General features: G+C 45.8%; 1 long non-coding RNA gene across 1 annotated transcript in view; it reads right to left on the bottom strand.

Moving 5' to 3' along the window:
* Positions 1 to 3,512: 3,512 nt before the first annotated feature.
* The window catches only part of LOC137570974 (uncharacterized), a 58,917-nt gene continuing 39,480 nt past the window's right edge, over positions 3,513 to 22,949 (bottom strand). The window contains exons 4-5 of the long non-coding RNA XR_011031263.1: positions 3,702 to 3,763; positions 3,513 to 3,604 (exon numbers count right to left, since the gene is read on the bottom strand). This is a non-coding gene — a long non-coding RNA (uncharacterized lncRNA). The remainder of the gene's footprint in view (positions 3,605 to 3,701; positions 3,764 to 22,949) is intronic.

Here is a 22,949-nt window from a genome sequence, read left to right on the forward strand (position 1 = left end):
CAGTGACAGGGGGTGATTGACAGGTGATCAGTGGGTTATTACAGGGAAGGACAGATGTAAATAATGCCCTGGCGAATTGATAAGGGGGGGTCTGAGGGCAATCTGAGCGTGTAGGCGGGTGATTGGGTGCCTGCAAGGAGCAGATTAGGGTCTGATCTGATGGGTAACAGTGACAGGTGGTGATAGGGGGTGATTGATGGGTAATTAGTGGGTGTTTAGAGGAGAGAATGGATGTAAACACTGCGCTTGGGTGGTGATCTGATGTCGGATCTGCGGGCGATCTATTGGTGTGGGTGGGTGATCAGATTGCCCGCAAGGGGCAGGTTAGGGGCTGATTGATGGGTGGCAGTGACAGGGGGTGATTGACAGGTGATTGACAGGTGATCAGGGGGGATAGATGCATTCAGTACATGGGGGGGTCTGGGGAGAATCTGAGGGGTGGGGGGGGGGTGATCAGGAGGGAGCAGGGGGGGGGGGTAAAAAAAAATAGCGTTGACAGATAGTGACAGGGAGTGATTGATGGGTGATTAGGGGGGTGATTGGGTGTAAACATGGGTCTGGGGGTGGGCAGGGGGGGGGGGGGGGGTCTGAGGGGTGCTGTGGGCGATCAGGGGGCAGGGGGGGGGGGAAATCAGTGTGCTTGGTGCAGACTAGGGTGGCTGCAGCCTGCCCTGGTGGTCCCTCGGACACTGGGACCACCAGGGCAGGAGGCAGCCTGTATAATACACTTTGTAAACATTACAAAACATTACATTACATACACTTTGTATGCGGCGATCGTCTGTTTAACATCCCGCCGGCGCTTCCGTATAGCCGTCGGAATGCTGCGGCGGGTGAGCGGCGTCAGGAGCCGACGGAGGATCGCGTCACGGATGACGCGATCGCTCCGCCCATGCCCTTACAAGGACCGCCGCCTCTGTGGGTGAGCCGGTCCTTGCAGGGTACACTTCCCGGCCGCCGCTGTGCGTTAGGCGGTCGGGAAGTGGTTAAGGGAAGGCCACAAAGGCTGGGGAATTGGGTGGTAGGAAGGCAAGGGGCAGCAGCAGTCAGGAATTTGTCAATTGCAGCGGGTACTGAGCGTGCAAGGCGGTATTCCTGATGCCGCTGCCAACTAGCACACAGTGCACTGTGCTGTGCACACACCCTCACCTAGACCAATACTGGGGAGGAGGGTCCACTGGTGTGGAGAGGGGAGATCTCACTGGCCACTAATGACAAACCCCTTGGAAATGAGGGCCTACCCTCTTCCATGTGGAGAGGGATGACCCTGTGGTCTGCTACTGAAAACCCCTGAGGAAAACCATCCACTGGTGACTAATAAGTACCCAAAATTGGAGACTGGGATCTTCTGAGCACCATGTAGAGACATGGAACATCAATGACCACTAATGAGAGCCCCTAACAGAGGAAGGGGAGGTACACTGATCACCATGTAGAGAGGGAGATCCCACTGACTGCTAATGAAAACCCCAGATAGAGGAGGAAGGTGCATTGACCACCATGTGATTAGAAGCGATCCCATACCACTAATTAGAACTTCTGGTTGAGAGGGGGTCCAGTGACCTGTTTGTATCCAGAGGGAACCTCACTAACTACCAATGAGAATTACGGAGGAGGGTCCAACAATCACTGTGAACCAATTGAGTGTTTGGGGGGAGGGGGTCAACTGATCACGTAGAGAGGATCACTGAGCACTACTAAAAATAATTAAAAATATTTAGTTGCACCACTCTGACACATACAAAGATAAACACTCCTTCAAACCTATGATCATTTCAGTGCATGCTTTTCACCCTTCTCTTTTCATAACTAGGATTATACTGGGGGCAGCCATTATCAATTCCTCCATTGCTGGACACCACCTAATCCACCAGTTTGCCGGAAAAATCCCGGCAATATGAAAGGAAGGGAGGGGTTCCTCCAATAAATGTAAAATATTTTATATTTGTCATCATGCAACTGAAAAAAGGCTGCTATTTATTATTATAACTTAGAAAATAGATTTTATTTCTGAAATCTTGTATTTTTAGTTTGGGTCCACTTTAATGAGGAGATAGCCCTCTGACTACCATATGTGAAAAGGAGATTTCACTAATCACTAATCATAACTCCTCATTGGAGGAGCAGGATTCAATGATCACCATGTAGAGAAGGTGAACCCCTCTGACCACTAAAGAGAAGATCTAAGGATGGGTAGAAGAGTGGGGTAGAGGCGGCAAAAATATATGGGTTTTAAAACTTAATGGGCTTGATTCAATAACCGGCGCTAAGTGTTAGCGCCGGTGTGTGAAAAGCTACTTAGTGCCCCATAAGTAGCTTTGCATGCACTAACAGTCGCACAAAGCTACTTCGCGCACAGCCCCGCGCAGCGCGGTTAATAGTGCGCGGTGCGATGATAACGTCGCACCTGCTGCCCTGTAAACGTTGCACCCGGTGCGCCAAAAATGGCGCATCGAGTTCCCCGAAACGGCGCATCAATGCTTTTTTGGCGCATCGGGTGCAACGTTTACAGGGCAGCGGCCGCGATGTTATAGTCACACCGCGCACTATTACCCGCGCACCACACTGTGCGCGCACTGAGCGGAGCTGTGTGTGATGTGGGCGTAAAAACCACCTAACTCCATGGTTTGCGCCCACTACCTTCTAAGGCTCACTAACCGGCTTAGTGCCAGTTAGTGAATCAAGCTGAATGTGTAAATGTGGTTTAATCATTTCCTCTCCAGAAGATACAGACACCAGTTCAACTGGAAAAAGATTCATTCATAAAAACTGACAACACGTTTTGTGGGTCATATCACGCTTCCTCGGGTCAATACAAAAAATGCCTTAGCAGCATAAGGCATAGAGTGGAGGCGCCTCTATCTAAGGGGGGAGGTTGGGGACTCTGATTTCCAGCTGCACTCATGGTCGGAATTCTCCTTTTGCATTCTGTAGCATAGTCCGTATCTCGGAGGGAAGGACAGGAATTTCACATCATTACTGTGATTAATTCGAGGAGCAGGCAGCGTATCTCTGGACTCCCGGAGTTAGCGTTCCATTAAATAAGAAGTATGAACGCCGAAACAAATTGTAAATTATAGTTATTTGTCATGAAAAGTAGAACGGAGCATAAGAAACAAATACATCTATACACATAAACACACCCAGGCAAATAGAATAAATGATAATGTCAGGCTACCGTTCTTGGAAAAAAATACATATTACGATGATTGCAACAGCCACGCACATTTATTGCAGTAACGTTTTCCCTCTCTTCTCTACCTCTCCCTGTGTGGCTCTAGAGTCAGGCAAGACGAGAGACAATAGATGTATTAATTCCATATTCTTGCTTAATCAGTAACCCTGGGGGTTGTTGCTGTGGCAACAAGGTGCGATGTACCACTTTGCTTCTATGCAAACCCTCCATCAGAAGAGGAGGCCTACAATTTCAGCAAAGTAAATCCCTGGCTTTTTTTTTTTTTTTTTTTTTTTTTTTTTTTTTACCTGTTGGTGTATTGTATTAACCTGCGGTGTAGAGAGCGGAAAATACCCCTAAATCCTTCCAAGGATAATTGCAGACACGCTAAGGAACGATTCAGTTAAAGAGGAATGTTTCTGAAAGATACTAGTAGGGGGGGGGGGGGGGGGGGTGGAAAAATCAAGGCATTGCAAAGTGAGAAGTTAAAAAGTAGAATATAGATCACAAAATGATTGATACTCACTGTGTAGCATTGTGTAGTGTGCCTGATCCTTTGTGAGCCTGCAGGTCAACATCTTTACTTTACTAAAATGACGGTAGCAACAAAAATAAACAGAATAGTCAGTTTAGCATTCTTACAAGATGAAAAATCTGCAAGGTACAGAAAAATGAACAGAAAAAAAACATATGCCTGCGTTTGCTTGCAAATTGAAAAATGCACATAACCGCAATACATTTGCATGTATATTTGTGCATTTTTTCCAAGCACTTTTTGTTTTTTTACAGTTAAAAAACAAGAGACAAAAAACAGTTCATCTTTCTTGTCTTGCGCTTTTCTTGCATGCATGTTTGTATCTTGCGTACACTCTGCAAATATGTCTGTGCACAATTTTCTTCTATAATTGCATTTTGCGGTAATCAGTGGAAGAAACATTTGCTGCTGCGGTTCCGCTCCGTTTTGCACACGTTTTTGCAAATGCATCCAATGAATTTGTGTTGATGCGCAAACGCCAGAACAGGATCATCCACCAGGCAACCTAGGCAGGTTCTTAGGGCCACCTTCTTTGGGCGCTCTCCACTTCAGCTTATTAAAAGGACCACAAGGACGGCCCCAAATTTACTAGGGCCCTGTTACATCTTAAAGAGGAATTGTCGCAAAAATCTTAAAATGTAAAACGCATACAAATAAGAAGTATGTTTCTCCCAGAGTAAAATGAGCCATAAATGACTTTTCCCCTTTGTTGCTGTCACTTATAGTAGGTTATAGGAATCTGACATTACCGACAGGTTTTGGGCTAGTCCATCTCTCCATAGGGGATTCTCAGCATGGCCTTTATTCTTTATAAAGACAGTCCCTGAAAAAGGACCAGCCTCCATGCTCTCTGCACATTTTTTTGGGCAGTTGGACAGAGCAACTGCCATCCACTAACTGCTTTTAAAAATAAAAAAAACCTGTGAACCCCCCATGAGGAGATGGGCTGGTCCAAAACCTGTCGGTTCTGTCAGATTTCTACTACTTACTGTAAGTGACAGCAGCATAGGAGAAAAGTAATTTATGGCTCATTTTACTCTGGAAGAAACGTACTTCTTATTTGTGTATGTTTACATGTATTGTAAATTTTAAGATTTTCGGGACAGAGGTCCTTTAATCCATCTCTGGCAAACGCATTGCACCAAAATACAGTGAGCTGTGCTTGTCAAAGTGTCGGCAATGCATGCAGGGAGAGGGGTAGCACGGGCTTTAGAAAAGACATCAGTGCGCATCATGAAACCGCTCAGGAATGCGAGTAGCGAGAACATTCTTCCCAGAATCACTGTAAACGTGTTCATCATTTCCTTGGAGGTAGATAAAGCTTTACCTGTTAATAACGTCATCTTACTTTTTAACACAATCGTTTAAAGGCGGGATAGGATGTTTTATTACCCACTGAGCTGCAATACGCATATTATTAACAGAGAAAGGCACATCTCCCTTTCTGGGTAATAACAGAGCTTTAAGCAGGCTGATTTCAATTATTTTGTAACCTTAAAGAGGCCCTGTAGTAACATATAGCAGAATGCAGTAAATTACTCCTGATACCTACTTTTATGGTCATTTTCCTGGTTTCAGCAGCATCAGAAACCCTTCCTATATATATTGCTTTATATTGGTAAGTCCGCCCTCCCAGTAATGCTTAAGGTGCGTACACACGTCAGATAAAAGTCTTTGGAAAATGAAAGATCACAGACCAATTTTACCCCCTTCCATGTAGTATGAGAGCCATACCTACACAGTCTATTCTATGGAGCTGGACTCCCCATCAGATAAAAATCTTTGAAAGATGCTGCACACACAGATGCTGTACACATGCAACAGATCAGTATCTGCAAAAGATCCATTCCTGCAAAATGCATTCATAGTCTATGATATCTGCAGATCCTCATACACACCTTGTTTAATGGACATTCATCTGCAGATCAGACAATTATCTGCCGATCTGAAGATCCAACCTGGTGGATCTGATCTACAGATAATTGTCCGTTAAACAAGGTGTGTCTACAGATATCATAGACTATGAATGCATTTTGCAGGAATGGATCTTTTGCAGGAACAGATCTTTTGCAGATACTGATCTGTTGCATGTGTACAGCATCTGTGTGTGCAGCATCTTGCAAAGATTTCTATCTGATGGGGAGTTCAGCTCCATAGAATAGACTGTGTAGAGTATGGCTCTCATACTACATGAAAGGGGGTAAAATTGGTCTGTGATCTTTCATTTTCCAAAGACTTTTATCTGACGTGTGTAACCACCCTGTTTAGCTATGTGGAATTCTCCTCCCAGAGCATTCTGGGAGACGAGGCATTATTTTTACTGGCTTCAGAATTCTCATAAACAAACATTCCCCAGAGCGGCACCTGACAGCACTAAAGATGTCGCCAATTGTGATAAATTTCAAAATGTAAATCATAGTGACAAAAGATTTTGTACATAAATAATATAAATGAATGTTGTAAAAACAAAAATAAGCAATTGTATTCATAATGTTATTTTCACTACAGTTCCTCTTTAAAAACTGATAGTATTTTGTGCTTTAACAAGCGTACTGCGTCTCAGGGAGCCAATATAACCCGAAAAGCAGCTTCGATCTGGTGGCAAACAGTGCAATAGATAACAGCAAACGGTTCCAAAGGGCGTACAGCACAATTGAAACCATATCTTATTTTGTTACGTATATTTTTTTTCACGGTACGGTTATATAAACAGCAGTCTGAAGGTAGCCATACACTGGTCGATTTGCCATCAGATCCGACCAACAGATAGATCCCTCTCTGATCGAATCTGATCTGAGAGGGATCGTATGGCTGCCTTTACTGCAAACAGATTGTGAATCGATTTCAGCATGAAACAGATCATAATCTGTGAAGCTGCCGCCGCCGCCGCCCCCCCTGCATACATTACCTGCTCCAGCCGGCGCGTGTCCCCTGGTCTCCGCTGTCCCTTCTCGGCTCCTCTAACTTCACTGAACTTCCTGTCGGGGAAGTTTAAACAGTAGAGGGCGCTCTACTGTTTAAACTTCCTGCTGGGACAGGAAGTTTTGTTTATGAGAATTTTCAGGGGCTTCACACAGGCGCACTAGCAGCCTACCACTCAAGCTCCAGTTGAAATAGCTGAGCCCGAGCGGGTCTACTTTACTGCGCAGGCGTGAGCTGTCTGAGCAGTAGAACGGACCTGATTGGGCTCAACTATTTCCACCGAAGCCCGAACACAAGACAGGCAATGTAAATATTATTGTAGCTGTGCTTTGCTGTGCAAGTGGATGGGAGGCATAAAACATTGGGAACTTCATCTACACACTAGATGAAATAACGACCACCTCTGCTGAGCGGATTGATTCATCCAATTGGCAGCCACGAGCTTTGTTCTCCCCACTCACTTTGCCCGCCGTGTGTGGTCTCCATCACGCAGCTGTAGGCCTATCCCCCACATAGCAACAGAACATGTTGCTAGCCTGTAGGCTAGCGATGCACCTGTAGAGTTTTGGCCCAGTAATATTGCTTAATCCTCGCCGAGTGACATTCCTCTTACGCAGGGCCAGATTTACCATAAGGTACTGTAGGCGCATGCCTACAGGCCCCTTATGTGGCAGAGGCAGCTCCCTATCCTTCCTGAATGTTCTCTCCGTGCAGAGGGTGATGTCTCTCACCACCCAGCTCCAGTTCGGTAGCTGCAGGTATGCAGTTAGGGGTGGAGATCCGAGGCTAATCAGTGCCTCCTGAAAAAGTGAGAGAGTGGCGTGGTGGGCAGTGTTGGTATTGCATCCTCCTCCATCTCTCCCTGCACTACACTTGCTGCAGCGCAGATTAGCTGTGCACACACTGCCATTTCCTGCCTGCTCAACTCATCTTGGTGGGGGGTGGGCTTGAGGCAATGTAGGGTGGTGACTTAGTTGTGTGTAGCCCCGCCCACGATTGTGTGTAGCCTGTTTTCTATGGTAACTAGGGCCATAGATATAATTATAATTTTTTATTATTATTAAAGGGAACATCCAAGCAGAAAAAAAAACAAAAACAAATCCACTTACCTGGGGCTTCCTTCAGCCCCTGGCTGCCATCCAGTGCCCTCGCCGCAGCTCAAGTGGCTCCCGGTGGTCGGCTTCTTGTGCGCTCCACAGTGCGGGTCACGTGGTCCGGCTGACGTCATAAGTTCTGTACTGCGCAGTACAGACCTAATGACGTCAGCCGGACCACGTGACCCGCACCATGGAGCGCAAAGGAAGCTGATCTGGCGAGGTCGGCTTCTGTAGCTCAGGACACTGGGAGCCACTTGAGCTGTGGCGGGGGTCACAGGACAGCAGCCAGGGGCTGGAGGAAGCCCCAGGTAAGTGGATTTGTTTTTTTCAGCTTGGACCTTCCCTTTAAAGTAGAAGGGGCCTTGTCCAAGATTTGGCTGGACAGGCCCACTGTTTGAAGTACACCACTGCTATGTTCATGTACATTTAGCGCTTTATGTGATATAAGAAAATAAAGGCTTGGGGGTGTGGCCTGTGTTGAGAGGCGGAGTTTAGGGCGCTAGAATCTCTGTGCCTACAAGCTCCTGAATTGTAAATCTGGCCCTGCTCTTACATGTGTATGAACCTTTAGCTTTATGTATTTATAGGTATAACATATCTTTATTTTGGATTTTGCCCAGAGTCCCTCTGCAAGTGATGACAGAGAGCAACAAATCCTTTGTATATGGCACTGAAGCCCCTGTCCTGCATGCTTTGCCTTTTGCATTAATCACAAATGTGACAGCTTCGCTTGCAGCCAAACGGGTAAATCTTTATTCGTCGCAGATACAGTAACACAGTCCCTGGTATATAATCGTACGCGGTGCTTTCGCTGCTGTGAAAGTTCAGAGCTGACACAATTCAATTAACATATCGAAACCGGCCGCGTAGCCTGGCCAGGGGCGTGACAGGGTTCAGGGATCGCTCTGAAATGTCACTTCCCTCCTGACAACGTTACTAGAGCCTTTAGCTGCGATTCCTCAGATCTTCATCTGGCAAAACCAGGACAGTGGAATGGAGCCGCCCGGGACTAGAGAAACATACTGTTATTTTTTTTTATTTATATAGTGCTAACATCTTGTGCATAGCACAAAACAAATAGTGTGGAGCATAGCTACATGAGCAGTACAACTCTGTACAATCAGTAATACAGTGGGATGCGAAAGTTTGGGCAACCTTGTTAAAGAGACACTGAAGCGGAAAAAAAATATATGATATAGTGAATTGGTTGTGTACTATGAATAATTACTAGAGGATTAGCAGCAAAGGAAATATTCTCATACTTTTATTTTCAGGTATATAGTGTTTTTTTCTAACATTGCATCATTCTCTAATATGTGCAGATTACACAACACTCAGCATTCAAAATGAGTCTTTCAGAGCAGTCTGTGAAGTAATGACCTCTCCTCTAGCAGAGGAAAAGTAAATAGTCCAGGAACAGTTGAGATAATAAAAGTCAGATAACAGCCCTCGCCACAACTAACTTAGTCAGAGAGCTTAATGACTTGTTTGCATAGAGATAACAACTGGAGTTTCTCAACTCTTCCTGTACTGGAAACAATTACACTGATGTATCTGATCTTAATGTTTTATTTCTTAGCTGTACTACACATACAAATCATAATATCATCATTTTTTTTTCACTTCAGTGTCTCTTTAATCATCATGATTTTCCTGTATAAATAGTTGGTTGTTACGATAAAAAAGTAAATTAAATATCATATAGAAGACACACACAGTGATATTTGAGAAGTGAAATGAAGTTTATTGGATTTACAAAAAGTGCTCAATAATTGTTTAAATCAAGTTAGGCAGGTGCATACATGTAGGTTATTTTATTGATTCCAAAACCTTTAGAACTAATTATTGGAACTCAAATTTGCTTGGTAAGCTTAGTGACCCCTGACCTACATACACAGGTGAATCCAATTATGAGAGAGTATTTAGGGGGGTCAGTTGTAAGTTTCCCTCCTTTTCATTTTCTCTAAAGAGTAGCAACATGGGGGTCTCAAAACAACTCTCAAATGACCTGAAGACAAAGATTGTTCATCATCATGGTTTAGGGGAAGGATATAGAAAGCTGTCTCAGAGATTTCAGCTGTCTGTTTCCACAGTTAGGAACATATTGAGGAAATGGAAGACCACAGACTCAGTTCAAGTTAAGGCTCAAAATGGCAGACCAAAAAAAATCTCAGATAAACAGAAGCGACGAATGGCGAGAACAGTCAGAGTCAACCCTCAGACCAGCACCAAAGACGTACAACATCATCTTGCTGCAGATGGAGTCACTGTGCATCGTTCAACCATTCAGCACACTTTACACAAGGAGATGCTGTATGAGAGTGAGAGAGTGATGCAGAGGAAGCCTTTTCTCCACCCACAGCACAAACAGAGCTGCTTGAGGTATGTTAAAGCACATTTGGACAAGCCAGCTTCATTTTGGAATAAGGTGCTGTAGACTGATGAAAATAAAATTGAGTTATTTGGGCATAACAAGGGGCGTTATGCATGGAGGAAAAACAACACAGCATTCCAAAAAAACACCTGCTACCTACAGTAAAATGGTGGTGGTTGCATCATGCTGTGGGGCTGTGTGGTCAGTGCAGGGACTGGAAATCTTGCCAAAGTTGAGGGACGCATGGATTCCACTCAGTATCAGCAAATTCTGTAGACCAATGTCCAGGAATCAGTGACAAAGCTGAAGCTGTTCTGGGGCTGGATCTTTCAACAAGACAATGACCCTAAACACTGCTCAAAATCCATTAAGGCATTCATGCAGAGGAACAAGTACAACGTTCTGGAATGGCCACCTCAGTCCCCAGACCCGAATATAATTGAAAATCTGTGGTGTGAGTTAAAGAGAGCTGTCCATGCTCGGAAGCCATCAACACTCACCCTGGAAACACTTTGAGCTCCTTCCATCAGGTATACGTTTTAGATCAATCCGCATACAAACAGACTGTAAAACAGCTTTTTCCCATCCACCATATACTTGAACTCTGAATCCTGTCTGAAATAATTAACACTGTGTACAAATTGTTTAAATATCTGTAATACGTGGCATGCTTGTATATTTTTTTTTCTACCTTAGTTACTATCAATATATTCTCTATATGCACCGTGTGGTTGTCGTGAAAAGTAATTTTGTGGTGTTACACAATGACAATAAAGTGCTTGAATGTTGAATCTTGCTGTTACAGATTGCAGTAGATGCCCCACTGGTTCTGAGTCACGCCGTCTCTACTGGGCCATGGTCTTCCTCACCCACCTACAACTTCAGTACGGTGTCTTCCCAGCTGCCAGAGATCTTACTAATTTCTTAAAGAGGCCCTGTAGTGACATATAGTAGAATGAATGATATTATTCAGGACACTCACTTTTACGCTAATTACCCCGGTTTCAGCAACAGAAACACTATCCTATATCTATATATTGCTGTATATTGGTATGTAGCCCTGCCCTACAACTGATGTTTAGCCTAGGCTATTTCTTATGCAAAATTCTCCTCGGTGAGCATTCTGCACAGGTATTCAACTAACTAGTCTCACCTTTGCAATTTCTGCACTGCTCCCTCCCACCACTTATCTGCTGCTCCTTTCTGCAAATCTCTATACTGTTGCCTCCCACCACTCATTGACTGCTCCTTTCTGCAGATCTCGACACTGTCTACTCCACCCACACCTCATCTGCTGCTCCTCTCCTACAAATCTCTGCACTGGCCCCTCCTACCACTCCTCATCTGCTGCTGCTCTCTGCAAATCTCTGTACTGTCTCCTTCCACCACTCATTTACTGCTCCTCTCCACAGTTCTCTGCACTGACCCCTCTCACCACTCTTCATTTGCTGCGCCTCTCTGCAAACCTCTATACTGTCTCCTCCCACCACACCTCATCTGCTGCTTCTCTCTGCAAATCTCTGTACTGTCTCCATCCACCACTCATTTACTGCTCCTCTCCACAGACCCCTCTCACCACTCTTCATTTGCTGCTTCTCTCTGCAAATCTCTGCACTGGCCCCTCTCACCACACCTCATCTGCTGCTTCTCTCTGCAAATCTCTGCACTGGCCCCTCTCACCACTCCTCATCTGCTGCTCCTCTCTGCAATGGCCCACTCCTGCCACTCCTCCACTGCTGCTCCTCTCTGCGCTGGTTCCTCCCACCACTCCTCACCTGCTGCTCCTCTCTGCAAATCTCTGCACTGCCCCTCTCACCACTCCTCATCTGCTGCTCCTCTCTGCAATGGCCCACTCCTGCCACTCCTCCACTGCTGCTCCTCTCTGCGCTGGTTCCTCCCACCACTCCTCACCTGCTGCTCCTCTCTGCAAATCTCTGCACTGCCCCTCTCACCACTCCTCATCTGCTGCTCCTCTCTGCAATGGCCCACCCCTGCCACTCCTCATCTGCTGCTCCTCTCTGCACTGGCTCCTCCCACCACTCCTCACCTGCTGCTCCTCTCTGCAAATCTTTGCACTGGCCTCTCCCACCACTCCTCACCTGCTGCTCCTCTCTGCAAATCTCTGTACTGTCTCCCCCCACCACTCATTTACAGGTTATCTCTGGAAATCTCTACACTGGTTTCTGTTTCACCTCAAAATCAAATTCAAACTGCTATTTGCACCAGTCCCTCCTAGTTGGCAACCATTAAATTCCTCATTGTAGCTTTACTAATGAAACTGAGTGTGGCAGGAAATGGAGAAAAAAAAAACAGAAATACAAAACTGTGTATAACATAAAAGAGAGGGGACAGAGGCAGATCATCCCATGGGCAGATGGTTACAGTCAGGGGTGCCTCTAGTCATTTTGTCACTCCAGGCGAGAAAACCTGTGCCCCCCCCCCCCCCCCCGGAAAATAATCATAATGCAGCATCGTTTCACCAGAAAATAATCATAATGCGGCAGTGTTTCATCAGAAAATAATAGTAATTATTGTAATTCATAATCGTAATTCACCAGAAAATAATCGTAATGTGGCAGTTTCACCAGAAAATACACTTATTGCAGCAGCATTTCACCAGAAATTAATCATAGGGCAGCAGCGTTTCACCAGAAAATAATCGTAATGGGGCAGCGTTGTCAGAAAATAATCGTAATGCGGAAGCGTTTCACCAGAAAATACACGTACTCTGAGCAGAGGGAAAGAGTAGAGAGGGAGAGGCAGCATAAGATGTAAGAGGGGGGTAGAGGAACAGAGAGGGGGAGGGAGAGACAGCATAAGATGGAAGAGAGTGCAGAGGAACAGAGAGGGGAGAGGGAGAGACAGCACAGCACTAAAGCACAGGTTTACAGCTTTACCAGCCTACAGCCTAACCAGCTTTCAAAGAAAACTCTAGTATCAAAAAGAGCAGGGCACATTCTAGCAGTTATAACAGTACTGGGAGTCTGCACACAGGACAGGAAGTGTTCTTAGCAGCCTGCCTGCATACCTTCGCTTCTGCCTGTGCATGCAGCTTATCTCTGGAGTAGTGATGGGTCGTTCGCGAACGAGCCGGCTCTTTGCTGCGAACGACAAGAGCCGGTTCTCAGTTTTAAAAAGAGCCGATGCCTCAGCCGCCCCACAGAGCTCTGCTTTGCTCTGTAATAAAGGGCGCTGAGGCATGTTGGGAGATGTAGTCCTCCTCTTGCAGCTTGTAGGAGTGTATGGGGCGGAGCAGAGCAGTAGAAGGAGGGATTGCTCCAGTCAGAGAAGCAGTCTGGAATTGTCATGGAGACGGGGGCGGGGCTTTTACTCCGATTCTGAGTGGTGTTTAGTGATATTTAATGAAGAGCCCATTCAGAGCCGTAAGAGCCGGCTCTTTAATGGGAGCCGATTCAGAAGAGCCGATTCTCTGAAAAGAGCCGGAATTCCCATCACTACTCTGGAGCAGAAACCTCCCTTCTCCCGGGCTGTGTTGCTGTCTTGTGCGGGGGCGGGGCTCCAACACGGACACATCACATTCTTCTCTCTGTGACTGCATCTGTCCCCTGGCTGTCTCGCTCCAGTGTCTGTGTGCAGCCAGTGACACAGGTGGGGGGTCAGACTGTCGGGGGCATAAGCTGGCTGGCCGCTGGCTCCTGGTTTGACTGGCGTGGGGCGGAGTTAAAGGCTGGGCCACACGAGGTAAACACTTTACCTGTGTGGCTACTGAGAAGACGGGTCACGGCTTTAAAGAAGGAGCCTGGCAGAGAAGAGAAGTATTGATTGCTCTATTGGCTGGAGAGAAGTGGAGGCACTGCTGAGCACATGGTAGCGTGCCGAGCACTGGGGACTGAGTCGGGAGGTAATATAATATAAAAAAATACATGGTCATGGTAGCAGAGGCGGGGGAATGCGCCTCACCACCTCATGGCGCCCCAGGCAACCGCCTATACTTGCCTGGTGGGTGAGACGCCCCTGGTTACAGTCTATAAGATCTTAGCTGCCACCTTCTCTTTTTCCCCATATCCCACTTACCTATAAACCAAAGTGGCATGAAGGGAAGGATGTCTACTTTGCCTAGCGTCCATTTTACCTTAATCCTGAAGAGTGGTCACTGAGATGCCAATTATCGGTGCAGTTACACGGCTGTATTTCTCTGCCTGCCTACAAGGCAAATGTCTACAAGGATACTCTCTTATCTTATGTAGATCCTCTTGTTCTGTATGCAGGAACACTTTATCATGCTTTCAGCATTTTCAATGGCTGTAAACAGGGCCATGCCGAAGCAGAGGCAAGAGAGGCTCCAGCCTGGGGGCACACAACTCACTCAGCTATCATTCCCCTATTCTGTTTGAAGCAGAGAGAAATAAGAAAATGGAATATATGTCAGTGACTGCAAGCCAGATAACTAGAGACTAAGGTGTTGGTGGCCCTGGGGCGCCTCTTAGTCTAATAGCAATCAGTGTGTGACGGCTGGGGTGGGCGGTATGGAGGGGCGCACTTTAGTGTCTCAGCCTTGGGTGCTGGAGGACCTTGTCCTGGCTCTGGCTGTAAAAGTATCCTTATTTCATGCCCACCAGAGGGTGCTGTGGCATTTGAACAGACTGCGTTACCATTCACTATAGTGCAAACACATCGCCCTCTAGTGGGTGAAAGACATAGAAGTTTTTCTCTGCAAGAAAGATAAGCATCTCCAAAGCGTAATTCTATTGCAAGCAGAAATAGTGGTGCAGTTATCCTGTCATGCCAGAGGAACGGCAAAGTTTCCAAAGTCAAATAGCGCCACGTAGACTCCGTGGGGCACGAGCGGCATTTTACGGAACGCCAATTCATTTAACGTTGCTTCCTGCCGAGGAAACTAATTGAGCCTTAAATTATCTTTTTGAAATTGAGTAATTCCTAATCAAGTCAAAGTGGTTTTATGGATATTAATATTGTAGCCCGGCTCCCGATCCCCACAATGAAAATGTCACTGTGGCATCAAAATGCAAGTTTCCCCGACGAATCCGCAAGCGATGAATAATGGAAGCAAATGGGGGGGGGATAATTGAATCGTCTCTCCAGATTACAAAAAAAAAAATTACTTTGTCAGCTAAAATCTTATTAGATTGTTAAAGGCTTAATCAACCAAAAAATTGGGTAATAGAAGAGCATTTACATATGTGTCTGAAAACATGGAGGAAAATATTTTATGAAACTGATAACGTAGGGAGATATTTTACTGCACGCAATGAACTTCCTGTTCATTCACGTGAAAAAAGGAAGAGGATGAGAAATACCGCAGCTGCTGAATCAGTTGGTAGTTGGCAAATGAGGAAAATGAGGAGAGACTGCCCACACCCAGGGCTGTAACCATGGCAGCTAATAGAAGAGTTTGCATTATTATTGATAAACTTTATAAAGCCCTAACATACTATGCAGCACTGTACAATAGATGTGGAAACATTACAACGTTAAAGAGAACCAGAGACGAGGCACCCTCATGTATTTTACCATATAGATCAGTGGGAACATTAGAGAAAACACCTACCATGCTTTCTGTTTCATTCTGCACTGCACAGTTTGTTTCTTATCAGACCTGATAAAATCCCTGACTGAGCATTCAGTCTGGCTTTGCTATAATGACTCAGCTATAATGATTCCTGAGCAGAGCCAGCAGAGGGCAGGCTTGGACTTGAAAAGTCATGAGAAAACACAGACTGAGCTATAAAAATTCCTGAGCAAAGCCAGACTGAATGCTCAGTAGGGGATTTTATCAGGGCTGATTAGAAGCAAGCTGTGCAGTGCAGAATGAAACAGAAAGCATGGTAGGTGTTTTCTCTAATGTTCCTACTGATATATATGGTAAAATACATGAGGGTGCTTCATCTCTGGTTCCCTTTAACGGACAACTGAAGTGAGAGGGATATGGAGGCTGCCATATTTATTTCCTTTTACGCAATACCAGTTGCCTGGCTGTCCTGCTGATCTTCTGCCTCTAATTCTTTTAGCCATAGCCCCTGAACAAGCATGCAGCAGATGAGATGTTTCTGACATTATTGTCAGATCTGATAAGATTAGCCACATGCTTGTTTCTGATGTGTGATTCAGACACTACTGCAGCATTGTTTAAAAGTAAATAACTATGGCAGCCTCCACATTCGTCTTCCTTCAGGAGTCCTTTAAACAGTATTACACAGGGACATTATAGCATTCAACAATGGCAGACAAAATAGTGATGTAACAAACCTGCATTGCTAATCTCTCTTTCTCAAATGGTATGCATAATTAAATTAGGCCACTTCCTGCTACTTCTTAGCTATTCAATAGAGCCTTTGCATAGGTTTGACTAGCTCCGCCCCTGTGAGACAAATTGGCCAGCCAACTCTCACCTGAAAGCAGTCTGCCTATTAACTACAAACTCAGTTAGGTCCTATATTAGTAGAACGCTAAGGTCAGCAGGACCGTTTTGGTCAACAGGGCATATACTTAAAGGGCATATCTTTAAGGGTGTATAAGACACTCAGAATTAGCCCAGAATTGAACCAGAAGTGAACAGATGAGAACAAGCACAAAACTCTCCATGGCTGCTCATCTGCTGATCTAACACTGGTATGATATTTTCTCTTTGGTTTCCCTGACCCCCACCATCAGCTCATGTTTATCAAACCCTGAACTACCCTCATTTCAACCATCCACATACACCTGATAAAATCACACAAACTACCCTGCACGCTTTAACTCTGAAACTTATTTTCCCTAATTATACACACACCAACTTGCAAAATGTTTAATATCCTTTTTACAGCCATTATCCTGTCAGCCCCACTACTTAAAATACCTACATCACTCACCCCTCCAGCTGCCAGCAATGACATCTACATTGCTCCCTCTCTCCTACCATCCTCTCTTCTCTCTACTCATGAACTATTCTTATTTCTCAAATCACACATACCTTCCTCCATATCTCTTAAACAGCCCTCTGTCACATACAAATCACATCCTCACCTCTCTTATCTCTGCCTACTACTTCTACTTGCTGCTGGGGACATATCACCCAATCCAGGACCCTCTCCCAGACCGCACTGCACTCTGGTAAATACCACATCCCGCACTGACCATCCTCACTCCTCCACGCACATTAACCGATGTAACCTGATCACCATTCCTTGCCTTCCCAGCTCTCCCCCTCCCATATTTGGGGCCCTCTGGAATGCACGCTCTGTAGTCAATAAACTAGCCCATGTCCATGATCTGTTTATCACTAATACTTACACCTTCCTGGGGCTCACTGAGACATGGCTAACCCCATCTGATACTGTGTCTCCAGCTGCCCTTTCATACGGTGGCCTCAAGTTTAGCCACACACCTAGATCGGGTGACAAACATGGGGGTGGGGTGGGAATTCTTCTTTCCGAACACTGCTCCTTTACACCGCTTGCACCTGCACCTTCTCTGGCTTTCTCTTCTTTTGAGGCTCATGCTGTCCGCATCTACTTCCCTCATCACTTCCAGGTTGCTGTCATCTACCGGCCTCCTGGACCAGCCTCCACCTTCATTGACCACTTTTCAACATGGCTTCTCCACTTTCTATCCACTGACATTCCTTCCATCATCATTGGGGACTTTAACATCCCCATAGACACTAACTGTTCCACTACCACAAAATTCCTCTCACTCACCTCATCCTATGACCTCTCCCAGTGGTCCTCAACCTCCACCCACAAAGATGGCAACACTTTGGACCTAGTTTTTACCCGGCTCTGCCCAGTTTCCACATTTAATAACTCTCTATTCCCCCTTTCAGATCACAATCTCATAACTTTTACAATCAGCCCCTCCCTGCCTCCTCCAGCTACCATAGTGCAGCCATCACGCCTATGCAGGAATTATCGCAACCTCAACCTCTGCTCCCTAGCTGACTCTCTAAAACCCCTAGGCTCCCTGTCATCCTACACTGACCCCGAGTCAGCATCCATCTACTACTCCACCACAGTCACCGCTGTCATGAACACAGCCGCCCCTCTCACCAACTTCCGCCCCCGCCGCATCAACAGACAGCCCTGGCTGACTGAACCCATCAAACAACTGAAAAGACAGTCCAGGGCAACAGAACGGCAGTGGAGGAAAAGCTCCAATGCAGATGACTTCGCCCACTATAAAAACACGCTGCTGCAGCTCAAGGACGCTCTCTCACTTGCAAAGCAGTCATACTTCTCTACACTCATTTCTTCACAATCCCATAACCCTAAACAACTTTTCAACACCTTCAGCTCTCTTCTCCACCCCCCGCCTCCCCCTACAACCACAAGCTTGTCTGCAGAAGACTTTGCAGCATATTTTGTAAGCAAAATTGAAACACTACAGAGCAGCTTTCAAAAGCAACCCTCTTCACCGGTCCAATCACCTCTTCCTTTTTCCTCTCTGCCCGGCAGCTCCCCTACTATCAACTATCCCTCTCCACATACCCACTCACCCACTCAAACCTCCTGCCCGCGAACAATCTTCTCAGCCTTAACTGAACAGCGTCTTTCTTCACTAATCTCTAAAGCTAATCTTACTACATGCGCCTCAGATCCTATTCCCTCTCATCTTATCCCCCAGCTCTCCTCCCCCTCATTCCTGCTTTAACAACACTGTTTAACCTTTCCATCTCTACTGGCATTTTCCCCTCTTCATTTAAACAAGCTATCATAACACCACTAATCAAAAAACCCTCTTTAGACTCTACTGCCCTTTCTAATTACCGCCCAGTCTCTCTCCTTCCCTTTGCCTCCAAACTTCTGGAACGCCACATTTACTCAGAGTTGTCTAACTTTCTCTCTGCTAATTCCCTGTTGGACCCCTTCCAGTCTGGCTTCCGCCCTCAACACTCTTCGGAAACCGTTCTCACTAAGGTTGCCAATGACCTCCTAGCTGCTAAAGCCAAAGGCAGATTTTCGGGTACTGATACTCCTAGATCTGTCCTCTGCCTTCGACACTGTTGATCATACCCTACTTCTCCAGACCCTCTCAACACTGGGAATCAAGGGCCTAGCACACTCCTGGCTCAACTCTTACCTGTCTGGACGTTCTTTCATGGTCTCCTATGCCAATACCAACTCCTCTCCACGCCCACTGTTTGTGGGAGTACCACAAGGGTCAGTCCTTGGACCCCTCCTCTTTTCCATTTACACCCATGGCTTGGGACAGATAATAAGCTCTTTTGGGTTTCAATATCACCTCTATGCTGATGACACCCAAATTTATTGTTCTGCCCCAGACCTCTCCACACTACTATCAAAAATCCCCGAATGTCCATCTGCTGTATCTACATTTATGTCATCCCGCTTCCTTAAACTCAATATGAGCAAAACGGAGATTGTGATATTTCCACCTTCGCTCTCTGTTCCACCTCCCATTGTCACAATCAATGTAGATAACACCTCAATAGCATCAACCCCCAAAGCTCGTTGCCTAGGGGTAACTCTGGACTCTGAGCTCTCCTTTAAACCACATATTAACACTTTAACTACCTCCTGCTACTTCCATCTCAAAAACATTTCCAGAATCCGTCCCTTCCTTTCACAAGAAGCAACTAAAATGCTTGTGCATGCCCTAATCATCTCCCGTCTTGACTAGTGCAACACCCTACTCTGTGGTCTACCAAAAAGCAGACGGGCACCTCTCCAATCCCTACTAAACTCTGCGGCCCGTCTCATCCACCTCTCTTCTAGATCCTCTGAGGCAGCCCCTCTCTGCCAATCCCTCCATTGGCTACCAGTTGCCCAAAGGATCCAATTTAAACTTCTCACACTTGCATACAAAGCTCTAGACAAGCTATCGCCTCCATACATTTCCTCTTTAATCTCCAGATACCTCCCCGCCCGGACCCTCCGTTCCTCACAGGAGACCCTTTTGTCCTCCAGCCTAGTCACCTCCTCTCACTCTCGCATCCAAGACTTCTCACGGGCTGTCCCTCTCCTTTGGAACTCCCTCCCTCAGCCAGTTCGTCATGCCACGAGTCTGGAAACCTTCAAACGTACTCTGAAAACACAATTGTTCAGACAAGCCTATAATTTGCTATAGGCAGCACTGAAGGCACACTGGCTCACCCACTAATCCTTGTGTTTCCTTCCCTTTTGTTTCCTCCCCACTACCCTCTAGATTGTAAGCCCGCAAGGGCAGGGACCTCCTCCTAGTGTTTCTCATACTGCTGTTATTTTAACATATGCACATGTACCAACTACACATCAACTATGTATGCATCTGTATTTATTCTATTCAATGTCATGACTGTACAGTGTCTTGTATTTCTTATGTATATTTGTTCCCCATTATTTGTTTGTACTATGTACAGCGCTATGGAAGATGCTGGCGCTATATAAATAAAAAAAAAAAAATAATAATAATAACAATGTAGGGATAAATATAGCAGACTAGTCCATACGGTTGGGGGGAAGAGCACATGGGGAGAAGGGTCCTGCCAAATAGGCTTACAATCAAAGGCCTCATTCACACTGTCAAACGCAGATGGCCGCGTGTTGCGTTGCTGATTCCATTCACTACAATGCTGCGCGCAGCGCAAATAGTCTGAACATCAAGGGGTGAGTGTGAACTTATTTGTGTGAGCAACTCAGAGTCATTCAAAGTTTCTTGGGTCCACAATCTCCAACAACCTAAAATGGGACACCCATAATGTCACTGTCATCAAGATAGCACAACAGAGGATGTACCACCTACGGTAGCTGAAAAGGTTTGGCCTACCACAAAAATGAATAGTGCGGATCTATACTGCAATCATCAAATACATCATAACATCATCTATGATTCTCTGGTTCGGCTCAAGTTCTGTGCTAGAAAAAGGTGAGACTTCAGTGCATCATCCGAACAGCATAAGGATAATTGGCTGTAGCTTGCCTTTCCTGCAAGATCTTTATGTTAGCAGGTGCAGAAAGAGAGTGACCAAAATTGCCTCTGACCCCTCCCACCCAGCTCACTCCATCTTCCAGCTTATGCCTTCAAGAGTGAGATAATGGTCAGTCGCAACAAAAACCTCCAGGCACAGGAACAGCTTCTTCCCTTAGGCAGTAACCATGCTTAACGCAGAACCACGCTAGATCTACTAGGACTGGAAGGCATTACAGCATAGAACTGAAAATGAACAATTCTCACCCTGTTTACTGTCACTATAACTTACATACTGTCCTTGACTTGTAATGTCTATACTGTCGGTCCTTGTATTGTTTTGTTTGTGGCTGTTAAGCAACTGCCAAGTCAAATTCTAAGTTTAGCGAGGGATCTCGACGACTAGGGGGCCGGATGAAACCCCAGGTAAGTTAAACTGGGCCCATTTACTTCACTTTAGGTACCCTTTAAGATATAGCATAGGCTTCCCGTTTACGCTACCAGACTGTCTGAGATTCGCCATCCTTGCATCCAAGCATCCTTGTAAATTATTTAGAAAGCTTTGTTACATTCATACACTTGCCTAGAGTCAGCTCGCTATTTTAAAAAAAAATCTAAATGTTCTCCAGGCCGACACTCATAAACAAGTAGAGAGAGGTGCTGGGAACGGCCACCTCTCTCTCTCTCGTCTGGAAAGAAATCTAAGATCTGCTTCCTCGAATCTTCCTGGCTCAGAGAGACTCGTGCGGCAGATGGACGGTGACTCACCCATCGCTTGGCAAGCCGGCAGCCTATATTAAATAATGAGCAGACAGCTGGGCAGGAGATGTTCGAGGACTCGGCTAGCTTGTCAGTTTTCAGGAATGACAGAAACGCAAACAGCCTTCAGAAATTTAACAGGCTTCTTTCTCGGCTGCGATGGGGTGCGCTTTTCTATCGGGAATACCGGGGAGAGGGAGACAGGTACGCCACCCGAGCCTGACAGCCGTTACGGGAATCAGAAGTCATTCCACTGAAAAGTTCATAGATGTAACAGAAGACAGAGCTATAAATATCACCCATGCCAATCCTCACCGCCGGCATGCAACAGAATGAATATATTTTTATCACTTGGGTCCATTTTCCCTCATCCTTCGTATGACGCTACTTACAGCATTAGTGTACTTAATATTTAAAGCAACTCCAAATGAGGCTCTGATCAATAATGCAGTGTACTTGTATTTCTGATTTCTGCTTTAAAATAGAAGCTTTCTGTTGCCACTATTTACTTAAAGAGTACTGTACTTAAAGTGAAAATAGACAGAGACAGTAAATGACAGACTCTGCCTGCATGATGGGGGGGGTGGGGGGGTTGCAGGGCAGAATACTTACTTATCCTGACGTCATCCATCCAGGCATGTGATGTCTCTGCCTCCCTATCAGAACAGGCCCAAGCGTCAAATCTCCACTAGGGCTCTGTGCACGCCCACTTGCGTGGCCGTGGACCTCCCCCAGCTTGATAGCCACCAATCAGGATGTGGCTGATGCGTCCTGATTGGTGACTGCCAAGCTGGGGGCGTGCCGTGGCCACTCAGGCGGAGGTTTCCGAAGACCTTTGACAGTCTTCCCTGTCGAGATTTCCATATGGCGGGATATCATTTTTCCAATAAACTGAACTGTGTATGATCAGATACACATAGACCTAATAATTTCCTTTCCTTAGGTTACAGAAGACAAAGACTTCTTAATGTAGGGTGATTATAGGTTAACATATACATTGATCATTGAGAAAGGCAGAGCATATTTTAATATGGCGATGTAATATTGCCATGCAAGGCTGACTTGTATGTGTCTCTAAAGGAAGGTCAGATGTTGAACAACAGGCAGTCAGCTGATGTGCTATTTGCAATGGGTAATCCCATTCACCTTACTGGGAACAATGATATCAGACCATTCTTTGTTTTAGGTCAAAACACTTGACAAGATAGCAAACAAGAGGAG

Source organism: Hyperolius riggenbachi, chromosome 4 (genome assembly GCF_040937935.1).
Source record: "Hyperolius riggenbachi isolate aHypRig1 chromosome 4, aHypRig1.pri, whole genome shotgun sequence".
Taxonomy (NCBI): Eukaryota; Metazoa; Chordata; class Amphibia; order Anura; family Hyperoliidae; genus Hyperolius; species Hyperolius riggenbachi.